Source organism: Dipteris shenzhenensis, chromosome 9 (genome assembly GCF_047967505.1).
Source record: "Dipteris shenzhenensis isolate YYH24624 ecotype China chromosome 9, Dip_SZ_1.0, whole genome shotgun sequence".
In the NCBI taxonomy this organism is placed as follows: Eukaryota; Viridiplantae; Streptophyta; class Polypodiopsida; order Gleicheniales; family Dipteridaceae; genus Dipteris; species Dipteris shenzhenensis.
This window is the reverse complement of record NC_141604.1, coordinates 41,645,936-41,657,062: the sequence shown is the minus strand read 5'-3', so window position 1 is coordinate 41,657,062 and position 11,127 is coordinate 41,645,936.

The window sequence follows — 11,127 nt, the reverse complement described above, 5'->3', positions numbered from 1 at the left end:
CTCACGATCAAATGATGGAAGGAACTTAGCATGGTTTTCCAAGCTTTGCTCCCAATGGAATAAGCAAGATCTCTCTTTTTCTTTGAGCACCTTATTGGCATCACCATTGAATACCATTCTAATTGCATGCCAATTTCCTTGTGCCTCATCAACCATAGACCCTTTGAATTGAGGCTTTGGGAATCCCTCCTTCTCCATGACTCTATTTAACAGTTCCCAAAAAAGGATCTCGGCTTCTATATCCTCAACCTTGAAATCCCCAATAGCAATAGTTTGTAGCTCTTGAACAAAAGGGTTGTAAACATGGCATGCCATTGTATTCCAATCATGCATACGTTTGAAAATATCAAAGCAAACCCAGCACGATCCTAACTCTCCACCTGGCCTCATCTTGTTCACTAGATCAATACCACTACCATGTCCCTTGGTAGACATCTTGAAAACATGACATCTTTCAAATGAAGAAAATTCAAGTTGTCCAGGGAACACCATGCTCTGAAAATAATCATATACACACTTTCTTTTCAGCTGTAAAAGAGCATCATGTAACCATCTGCAAAGGATCCACTTTCAATTTGGGCCTCCCTTTTCCAACGTGCGAGCCTATAGTTAAGAACATGTAGCATCGAAATCCCATTACTTATTTTTCATAAAAACTTGAGTACTTTTAATCACATTAAAAGGACAAGTATGCACATACCTTCTCTTGTCCAAAATTGGAGTAATCTTCTCTAGTAATGATGTCAATTCAGCATCACTCATAAATTTCGGATCATCTTGAACGATGGCATCCAATATTATTTTTTTTGCTAAAGTTTTTTGCAAGGCTTTAGGTCTTCCCATCCCATCTCTTTGTATGAGCTTAGTCAACCTAGCCTTGACTTCCTTCACAGCACCTCTGGAACTTCCTTCACCAACGGGATGCAAATGATACCCTAAGTGTATAACACACCTCTTAAATTGTGTATCACCCTTGGGGTGTGGGTAACATAAGAATAGCCTACATGGGCACTCTTGCTCACAGAAAGGATGAGCTCCACAATGCAAACACTTAAGAGAACTATTTTCGCCAACATATGATCTTTGAGGACACACTCATGAAAGTCTTCCTTGCCAATGCTTCTCATTGGCCTCTTTGGTTCTCTCCAAGTGAGGACAAAATATGTTTTTGCATTGCAGATGCCTACCACATCTTCGAATTCTAACTAAACCATCAAATCCTGTCATATTACTTGTTATATCATCCGTCCAAACATGGCTGTCTATTTGCTTTCTATCCCCTCAGCACGGTTAGGGAGGTCCGAAGTGGGAAGCTCAAAAAAAATATTGCCATCATACTTTACTGGAAGTGCATCAGCTTCTTGTATTGTTGTTACAATGTCCATAGCTTTTTTTAGTGCACTTCTTGAAGGAAGGTTTTTCAAGAGAGGAACCAAACTAATGGTCTTATCGGATTGACCATCTACTTGTTTTTTATCCGACGCTTCCTTACTAAAAGCTTTACACCTCTAACAATGAAGGTGGTTCCAAACTGAGTGTCAAGATGAAACAAGGACTCCTCACCTACAAAGGGAACCTCGAAGGACAAGTCGTCACACTTGCTATCAAGTAGTTGATGCAAAGAGATTGAGCTCGATGAAAGTCCAAATGCTAAGTGAAGGTATTCCCTACTGATGCGTGCAACGCCATTAGTTGTTGCAACTTGCAGTGTCTTTGACCTATTGTCATTGGACACAATTGCAAAATCCATGGAAATTGTGGAACACAATCTCCCTTCCTTCAAGTGAAAGGAAAATTAGTCATTACCAATGTTGAGATCTATTGCTAGCAAACGAGGCACAAGTGAGTAGCCGAGTTTGAAGATTATGTATGTAAGCATGTGAGCAATAGTAGTTCATGCACTTGTCTCCTTTCGAACTCTATACTGACCAACTCTGCACTTGTAGTGCAAAAGCATAGAAAGAGGTCATCATTGTTCTTTGATACTAAATCAACTAGAAGATCAAACTCATAATATAACCACATTCATTGCCACCGCCACGTCCCAAGCACACAAGTCCTTGTAACCGCCAATTCACAAGAATCTACTCATATAATCAATTCACAACATTCAGTTTGACCGCCCTCGTTCCAAGCACTCAAGTTGGCACCCCATTTATCATTCATTGAAACTTTCTCTAGGATGGAGAGGATGGGGAGTCATAAAAGAGTCATGTTACTCAAGGTTGAGCTTTCCAAGACTAATGCACACAAAAAACACGAAAAAGTACCACTACAAATTAGTTTCGCTGGCGAAACTATATTAGCAGATGCAACTAGCTCAAAGAATGGATGGGAGGTGCTGACGGAAGCTTGGATGGAGGGTTTGTCAATTTCACTACACTAACAAGTTTCAAGAATAGATGGGAGCTGTTTCTTATATCTCTTACAGTTTCGGCGACAAAATTTTAGTAGTACACTATGGGCATTTTTTTTACCATTTGGAATAGCACTAAAGGAATGTATGCTATGTGTGTTCTCATCAATTATGTTAATAGATCGTGTAGGTAACAGTCATTAGTGTTGCATCTTTAACAATTCCAAATCATGCTAAGGCTAATGACTCTAGTTTGAGATTGACAAGTACTAGATGCACCGAGTAGTATCCAATGCCCAAAGGAATAAGGGCCATATTAGGGCTCTCAATCATATAATATTTTGAAATGCCATGCCCAATGTTTTGAGCAATGAAAAATATCACAATGTAAGTACTTTACTTTAAACAATGGAAAACATCATCTTTAGGATACCTTTGCCAAAGAGGCCTTAAATGGGTGTGTATCCCTAGTATAATTTTTACTCTAAAAACAATCATACCAAAGGATGGAATAGTTGCGAGAGAAAAATCATGGACATGATTCCATCATTAGATCTAATGAAATAATAGAGCTCAAGAAGGTTAATGGATTGAAGATGGTAGCAAAAAGTAGAGACATCATAGTTTCGCTGGCGAAACTATGTGGGAGGTAACAAGAAACATCTCATGTTGAGTTTGCTAGAAGTAGTAAAACTTCGCTGGAGAAACTACACCGGAGGCCATTTAAAACTGGAGTTTGCAAGTTCACCAGAAGCAGAGAAACTATAGTTTCTTTGGCGAAACGATATGAAGAGGCCAGTTTGCAAGGTAACAAGAAGCATTGGAACTATAGTTTTGCTACTTCACATGCAGTCTGCAAGATAGCAAACTATAGCAAAACTCTAGTTTCGCTGGCGAAACTATATCAGCAAGAAACTGTTGTGGTCTCAACAGAATAACTCTTGCACGATCCTGTCTTCGAAACCGTGAATCCCACTCACGTATTTCTTCCTTCTTGTTGATCCCATCTCCTCCAGAATCTCCTTCTCGGTTCAGTACTGCGTCGCTGAGATTCTGGAGATTGAATGTCAAAGTTCTATCGTGAGCAACTTGGGGTGCATACGATCCCCAACTTGGGGTGCTTACGATCCTGTCACTTCGTGGAGCTCATCCGGGTAAATTCGTAGGTCGTAGAGCTCATAAGCGATTCCTCAATGCTCATTCACCATCTTCCGGGTCTATCGACGATGCTCAAGTGTTCTTGTTCCCAGCTGCCATTCACGTTTGAGAGAGGGCTCTCCCTCTTCACCAGCGGGAAAGGGCCTCCCACACTCCGTCCCGTGATGATGATTTACAATTTAAGGTTCCTGTCATGCTCCACAGTTCAACTGTCGGATTGTTTTGTTTGAAATAGTGAGTTTTCGAATGCTGCTCTCTGCTTTGTTATGGGGCGACAGCTTAGGTGTCGGTGTTCCTCAGGTGCAAGCAGAGCAATCCCCAACAGGTTGCCTCAGCTGAATGAGGTTAAGAAATTAAGTGCGTCCGGGGTGAAACGTTCAAATGAGCTTCCATTGTTGCATACAAACAATTTGTTGCACGAGTATGTGAAGAGTGGGAGCATGGTGGATGCCCGCCTTGTGTTTGACAACATGCAAACGCGCAACGCACTTGCAAAAGATGCAAGAAGTTGTTTGACTTGAGTCTGTTGTAAAATTTCACATACGTGTCTAATGAGCAATTTTTAGCAAAACACGTGTGCTTACTAAAAAAGTTCTATTCACTAATTGTACTTTTGTATCAAGTCCAATGTAGGATTCGAAAAAAGTAATATTATTGCCAAAGGTTATATTATTCTTCGGCAGGGGGTACATAGGAATTTCAAGTTCGTTAATGAATGGGCTAAAAGACAAAGTAGTAGAGCTTCTAGAATCTACTAAGGCAAGAAATAGTTTCTAATGGCATTTATCTTCAATGACAAATGATATAGAGTGAGGAGGGTTACGAGGATATGAAGAGGGACCCCCTCTTTACAAGTTCATATCATCTTTTCTCGACACTAATTCAATACCAAAATTTTGAGTCTATGCATTCTGAATCAGGTAGAATAGGTGACAATATTTTCTAACATGTCCATACATGTTGCAATTGAAGCAATGGGTCGTGGTTGTTCCTATCAAGAAGTTTGGATTTCTCTACTTGTGCAGGTCTAGTTGTTTGTGACAAAAAATGAGTCCTACTCATAGTTTGTGCACTTTGTGTATTATCTATGTCCATAGGGATTGGACTTGAATTGTAAGATGGTATAGAAAGATGAGGGCGTAAAGCTAGAGGTTTGGCACCAAATTTATTTGTAGTGAACTCAATCTAAACAATCAATAATGCCTTGCTAAGCAATTTCAATCCTTGGCCTTGAATACACTGTGAAATTGTTAGACAAAGGCATAGCCATAGAAAAAATAAATTGAGGTCCTCAACAATGTTTGGATCAATTCAAAGCAGGAGGTGCTTGAGCTTTACACCAAACTTCTTGAAGCTGTGTTATAAGAGCGTTTTTTATGAAATCGATGTTAAATACAAATGCTATAGTCAAAGAATTTTGCAAATGTGGCCACAAATGCTTAACATTCCCATCCAATTGATGATGCTAGGTAGCAACAACTCACCCTTGAAAGGAAGGCTTTATTTTCTAAACTTTTTAAGGGTCGGATCAATTATGGTAATCAGCTAAATTAGAGAAGTGACCCAACCACAAGAAAATGTCTTCATCATTAGTAGCTCTAGAAAAATGTTTAGGCCGGACTCAAGAATCATGACCAAAATTGTTGGTTTTCCTTGATGTAAGATGAGCCATCAGATTTGCTACATGCATGTTTGACTACACCACCTCTGAAAGCAAAGTCACCACCATCAGATCAAAATGAGTGAGAGAAGCTTGCTGTTTTGCACTTTCAAACTTCATGTTATCCAGCATCTCCACCAAAAATATGTAGCAATCTCTCGTATTTGAGTGGCGTCAGACAACGTCACATAGATGACATATAGCGAGAGACAATGTGAGAGAGAGAAGACTATTCACAACAAAGGACATCATCCACCCTTCATTAGCATTCCTTAAAACAAAGACTGTTCACAACAAAGGACATCATCCACTCTCCATTAGCATTCCTTAAAACAAGGACTTTTAGAAGTTGTTGTGCTCACATTACATCAAGAAGAAGCCTCATGGGCTCTCGCACAAAAGGTGCGACAAAAGGCACGTCAAATCTTGGCCGACAAATGATTAGCCATTGAGGTGGTTGGTGCACTGGAGACGTTCAGCCAGTGGTGCTGATGAGATTGATAGGGCTGCCAAAGTGGATGCCAAGGTGGCATTACGCTATGTCCAATTTACTGACATGCATTGCCAGAGGGGAGAAACCATGGTGCCTAAGATTTCACATCTGCTATGTGGACTTTCAAATTTTCATGCCCCCTGCTCTGTCCAATCTTGAATGTGATTCATGAAAAGTCATGTCTCCTTGCAACTTGCTACAGTGCATTGTATCTCTTTCTATTGCACATTTTCATTCGGTATTATCTCCTTTATTTATTCGAGTAAGTTGGGCTCACCTTCCTTCTAGCTTACTTCACATTCTAGTTTGCCTTTGTTTTGGTGGTTCACTGATCGTCATGGAAAGATGTATCTTATAAGAGAACTCCAAGAGAAAAAAATAGAGGTCACAAAATGGGGTGGCTAGAATGCTTGGTAAATGCACAAGGAGTGTGTAGGGTGAGGAACAAATGGCATAGTATTGAAATGGCAACAAAGGACATGTTTGCAACATTTGCGAATGGGGAAGAACATGAAGAAAAAACACTCCTTGTAGAGCAAGAGCAAGCATCAATTTTAGATGCATGCATTCAAACATTGCCATCAAAACAAAGAACATGAGCTATGGTCTCACATTTGGTGGGAGCATTTGAAGTAGGAAATATTAGGCCATTTCAATAACTACTAGTCTCAAGTCTCCAAAAGCTTTAGTCAACACCCAAAAATTCATTGTGTTATAACTCTACCAACACCTTGAGAGATGCATGCCCATGATCCTTTACTCTCTAACTTGAGAGATGGTCTATGCAAAGTGAAAGGAGTGCATAGATTCTATCAACTAGCTAGAAAGAGGGTGGCATTAGCTATCTTGGTGTCCCCTGAAACAAACAAGAAATAGGTTGGGAGCACAACATTAAACATGTCAATCACAAGGACTAATGTGCCTACAGTAATTAGACATAGGCTAGAAGCGATGCAGCTCCATCTTGATGTGAGGAGTCTGTGGGCATCAACGAAATGTAAGAAAAAGAGAAATAGGCTAAGTGAGAAGTTATTGCTAGAGGTTCTCTAGAGTGACATTGTTCAAGCAAAACAACACGATTGTTTGTCCAAACAATAAGCACATCTACAAAAAATGGACATGACACAAGCAGTTTGATTATCACATCGTACACATTGTTTACATAATGCAAGTCAATAGATATCACTGTAGTAATAGGTTGTCTTAGGAGTTCATGCGATTGTCCTAAACTAGCCCAATGGTTGAAATTTTTTATTTTTGAATTCTCACTCCTTTTTTTGCCAAAAAAGTTCATATTGATAAAAGTTAAAATACCACTTAGTTCAAACATTGAGTTGGCTTGGAGACCTAAACGAGCCCAATGGTTTAAATAGTAAGATATCATTGAGCTAGTTTAGGTCAAACACCCGTTAATGTGATTGTCCTAAACTAGCTCACTTTCACACAACTCTTTGTGTGATTTATGTTCGTGAACATCCCTTTCATGAAGTCATGCATGCAATGATGGAAAAACCTTATCGATCTAAAAAATGGATAACCTGTTATTTGCCGTTAGTACTCTACCATTTATTTCTAGTAATAGCAAAAATATACCACCAATAAGCAAGTAAATACCATCACTAATATCATAAGTATCACCAGTAAACTTAATAGTATTGATTATTAATTTAGGCACAATTTTAATCAGCTACACTAGAGCATTTACCACTAGTACAATGGTAGTGGCATTGGTAATATTCCTTTTGCTGCTACTGCTAGTAGTATGCCCATTACTCATTAGGGGAGAAATGGGGTCTCAAAAGGGCCTCATAAGGAATGGATTAAGAAATGGATTAGGCCTAATAAAATGGCCATGGTAGGTTCTAAGGGAGTCCTAAACCCCCCTACCTAGGTGGGTTATAAGCCCACACAAAATCCCACCTCTTACACTTCTTACACCTCTCTTATGCCTAGGCGGGAGCCACCATATTTAAATTTTGGAATTCAAAATTCAAATTTTTAATTCCCTCTCCTCCCTTCCTCCCTTCTCTTACCTCCCTCCTCTTCCCCCCTACCACCTCCTCCTCCCTCCTCCTCTTCCTCCCTTTAGATAATTATGTATGGTATTACCAAAAAATTGATATCCACTAGAGAAATGGCCTAGAGATATTAAAATGGGCCCTCACCCTTCCTCCCCCCTCCCTCCTCCTCCACCCACGCATTGGTTTATCCTAGTGTACCAATATATTTGAGTATATCAAAGTATTGTTACAGTGTTATTAGGATCTCAACTTATCCTTATCTCATGATTTAGCAATTAGGCCGATCATGCATTGTAGACTTCAACACGATAACTATAACATGTTTATGGCCACTAGCTCAATAGAGAAATGCACTCGGGTTTCCCTATGTATGTATTAGCCTAGGCTATTATGAACTTATAGTCTAAGAGAGGATTCTATAATTTTAAAACCTTTTACCACCTTTGGACAAGTATAGAATGTTAGATAATTCCTCCATACATGTTGTTCCTTCCCCCTCTATCCCTCCTCCTTGCCTATTGGTCCTCCCCCCTCTATCCCTCATACTCCTTCCCTACTCCTCCTCCTCCTCCTCCTCCTCCCTCTTGCATGCTTCTCCTTCACGCCTACTCCACACCTACTCCTTCTCCATGCCTGCTACTCCACTTCTTTATAATCCCATTACTCATTGCACCATTCGAGGATGTCTCCAAAATGCATCAAGTTCACTTAGAGTTGGAGACTAAATATGCAAACACAAATAGTTTGCGATTGAGGGGAACTTTTGAAAATTTGCTCCACAATCTTTATTTGTAAGGAAAGAAGCATCTTGATGTTTAAGTAAAATAAACCTTGTATCCTATACATCTTTCCACCTAGAAGATCACTCCTTTTCATACAATTCATGATTTTGTTTAGTTTGTTGGCAATGGACAAGTTGGATTACCTGGTTATTACCATCAATTGAACCATGCTCAAACAATGGCTATGCAAGAAAGTGAGGTGCATAGATCCCAAGAAAACCAATTTGCACATTTAGTAAATAGTACCATTGTCACCATGCACAACTCTATACAAGCGCTATAAACTCAATTTAAGGAGCTTCATAATAAAGGCAATGCATTTGAACTTGGAGCGACATGCATTGGACTTGGAGGGACAAGAATTGCATGAATCACTTCGTAACTAAAACTAAAAAATCTTTGGAAATATCTATATATAGCCATGTTCAATGGGCCGTACAAAAGGAATGAGAGGAGGTAGAATAAAGAGTCAAAAAGATGAAGGAAACACCTTTGGGATTGAAGGATAGGAAAAGAGAATTACTATGCATGGATGCATTGGAATCCACTGGTGGTGCTAGAAAGATGAGAGTCTGAGCTACAAGGTTGGTTCTATAATGTGACATCTCACTCTCTTATGTACATCGTTTGTCATAAATTTTATTTTTTTTCTTCTCAAGAACTTCATGGAATATGTGATGGAAAGAATGGATAGAGATGATATCGACTATTTTTATACTCTAGCCAATTTATTAAAGTCAAGTGATATCATTAGGATACTAAAGGACCCAAGACACAATACCTATGTGTGCAAGTTGCTGAAGACATGATGAAGGACTTCAAGGGCATTGTAGATGCAAAGGAGATGCTTGGAGCTTGTGACATGCTGGTGTAAGTCATCAATTTTACACATCTATTTTTAAAATTTTCAAGTCTCCTCTTATATAAGAAGTCTACGGTACCACTACCCACACCTTGGTCTATGAAGCTTGCACAAGAAACAAACCAATGTGCAAGAGAAAGTTTTGGAGGACACCATTGTGTAAGGGGCACAATGACTTGGAAGAGTCAAAAGAAATCTAGTTTGCAATCACTTGACATGAATGCTTTCAATAGTGTTTACTTGATGTTGAGAAACTACAACAAGAGATAGTCAAATTCTATGGCATGAGAGAAGATGCTAAGAGGAAATTCATCAGATCATTGCAATTTACTTAGTTTCATTTTCTATACCATGTATATCCTAGCTATTTGTCTCTTTTGTTGTACAAAATGGTAAGTCCATTTTTGTTATCAAAATGGATGAAGCTTAGTTGGTCAAAGGGCACAAGCTAGAGAGACTCAGCATCTATATTATGAACAAAACCTTAGCCTTTGTTCAAGGGGATGAGGAAGATGAGTGAGATTTCTCATTTCAATCTAAGAAATACATATGGTGGCTTGCCGCCTTTGAGACTCCAAAAGAGCATCAAGAGACATTGAATTAGTTTCTAGAGAGAACATGAATCCCATCAATTGTATGAAGACAAGAAGGAGGTCAAACATTGATAGTGGATGGCCATGAAACATTTTGAGTTGAATGGCATCTTGTAGCAGCTGATTTGAAAATCTTCAAGTGCTTGCATGCATTCTCACAACTGAAATAAAAGGCAGGATTACAATGGGAGAATGGCATTCTCTCTTATAGCCAAATGATAGCCCCCAATTGTGATAAGAAGGATCAAAAGTGATACCCTATCTTGCCCATCCCACTAGAGAGAGTACACATATATACTTTACATGAAGAATTATGCTTACTTGATAAGATGTTATATTTTCATCTTGTTTAGGCTTGGAGTCTAATTTTGCAAGAAGTATCCGCATGTAGCATTGCATAAGCTGAGGAGTTACTTTCAGAGAGATGGGATTACATGCAGGACATGTCAAACTTAAGGAGGACAAGAAAGTGTTTGGGGCAACACAAATCTTCCTACCAAAGTGTCCAAGGGTGGAGCAAACGCAAGGAGATTCTTATCCAATTAAAAGCTTGAGAAAGAAAAACATTCACTGTCTCAAAGTACCTTGCATTGGGAATATTGGAAATCCTTCTGTGAATGCACAACCAATAAGGCTTCACATCCTGAAGTGGATACTTTGAAAGAAAATTTATGGAAAATTCCCAATGCATTGATGAAATTGATTTGCCAGGGCTGAATCGACAAGATATATTATTAAAGATTCAGGATGGCTTTGGAAGAGTTTATCCAATTTATGGGGTGAAACCATGGGGGGGAGCCACACATTATGCATTACATGGTAATCTTGTCACCATCATAATCTTTAGCACTTTCTTTATTTAAAAAAATTTGTTATTGAAATGATGATCGTCATGTCTGCAACATATTCTCTATGTGTACAGACCATGTTTGTATAAATTGGGGCCCTGTGTATGTTTGGAATACACAAGGCATGGAGAAGTCACACTATCAAGCCAAGGTATCCTACTTTAAGAACTCAAGGATGGTGGTGGTGTCACTTGGGGGTTTCCATTTTCTGAGCGAAAACCCTCGAGTGGACAAGCAGACAAAAGGTGGGAGGGGTCAAAATATATAGGCTCAAGTCATTTTTGGGGAGCACAAAATTCCAAATTATTTCAAGGAATATGTAAGTAAATATATAATATTGATGAACACAGATAG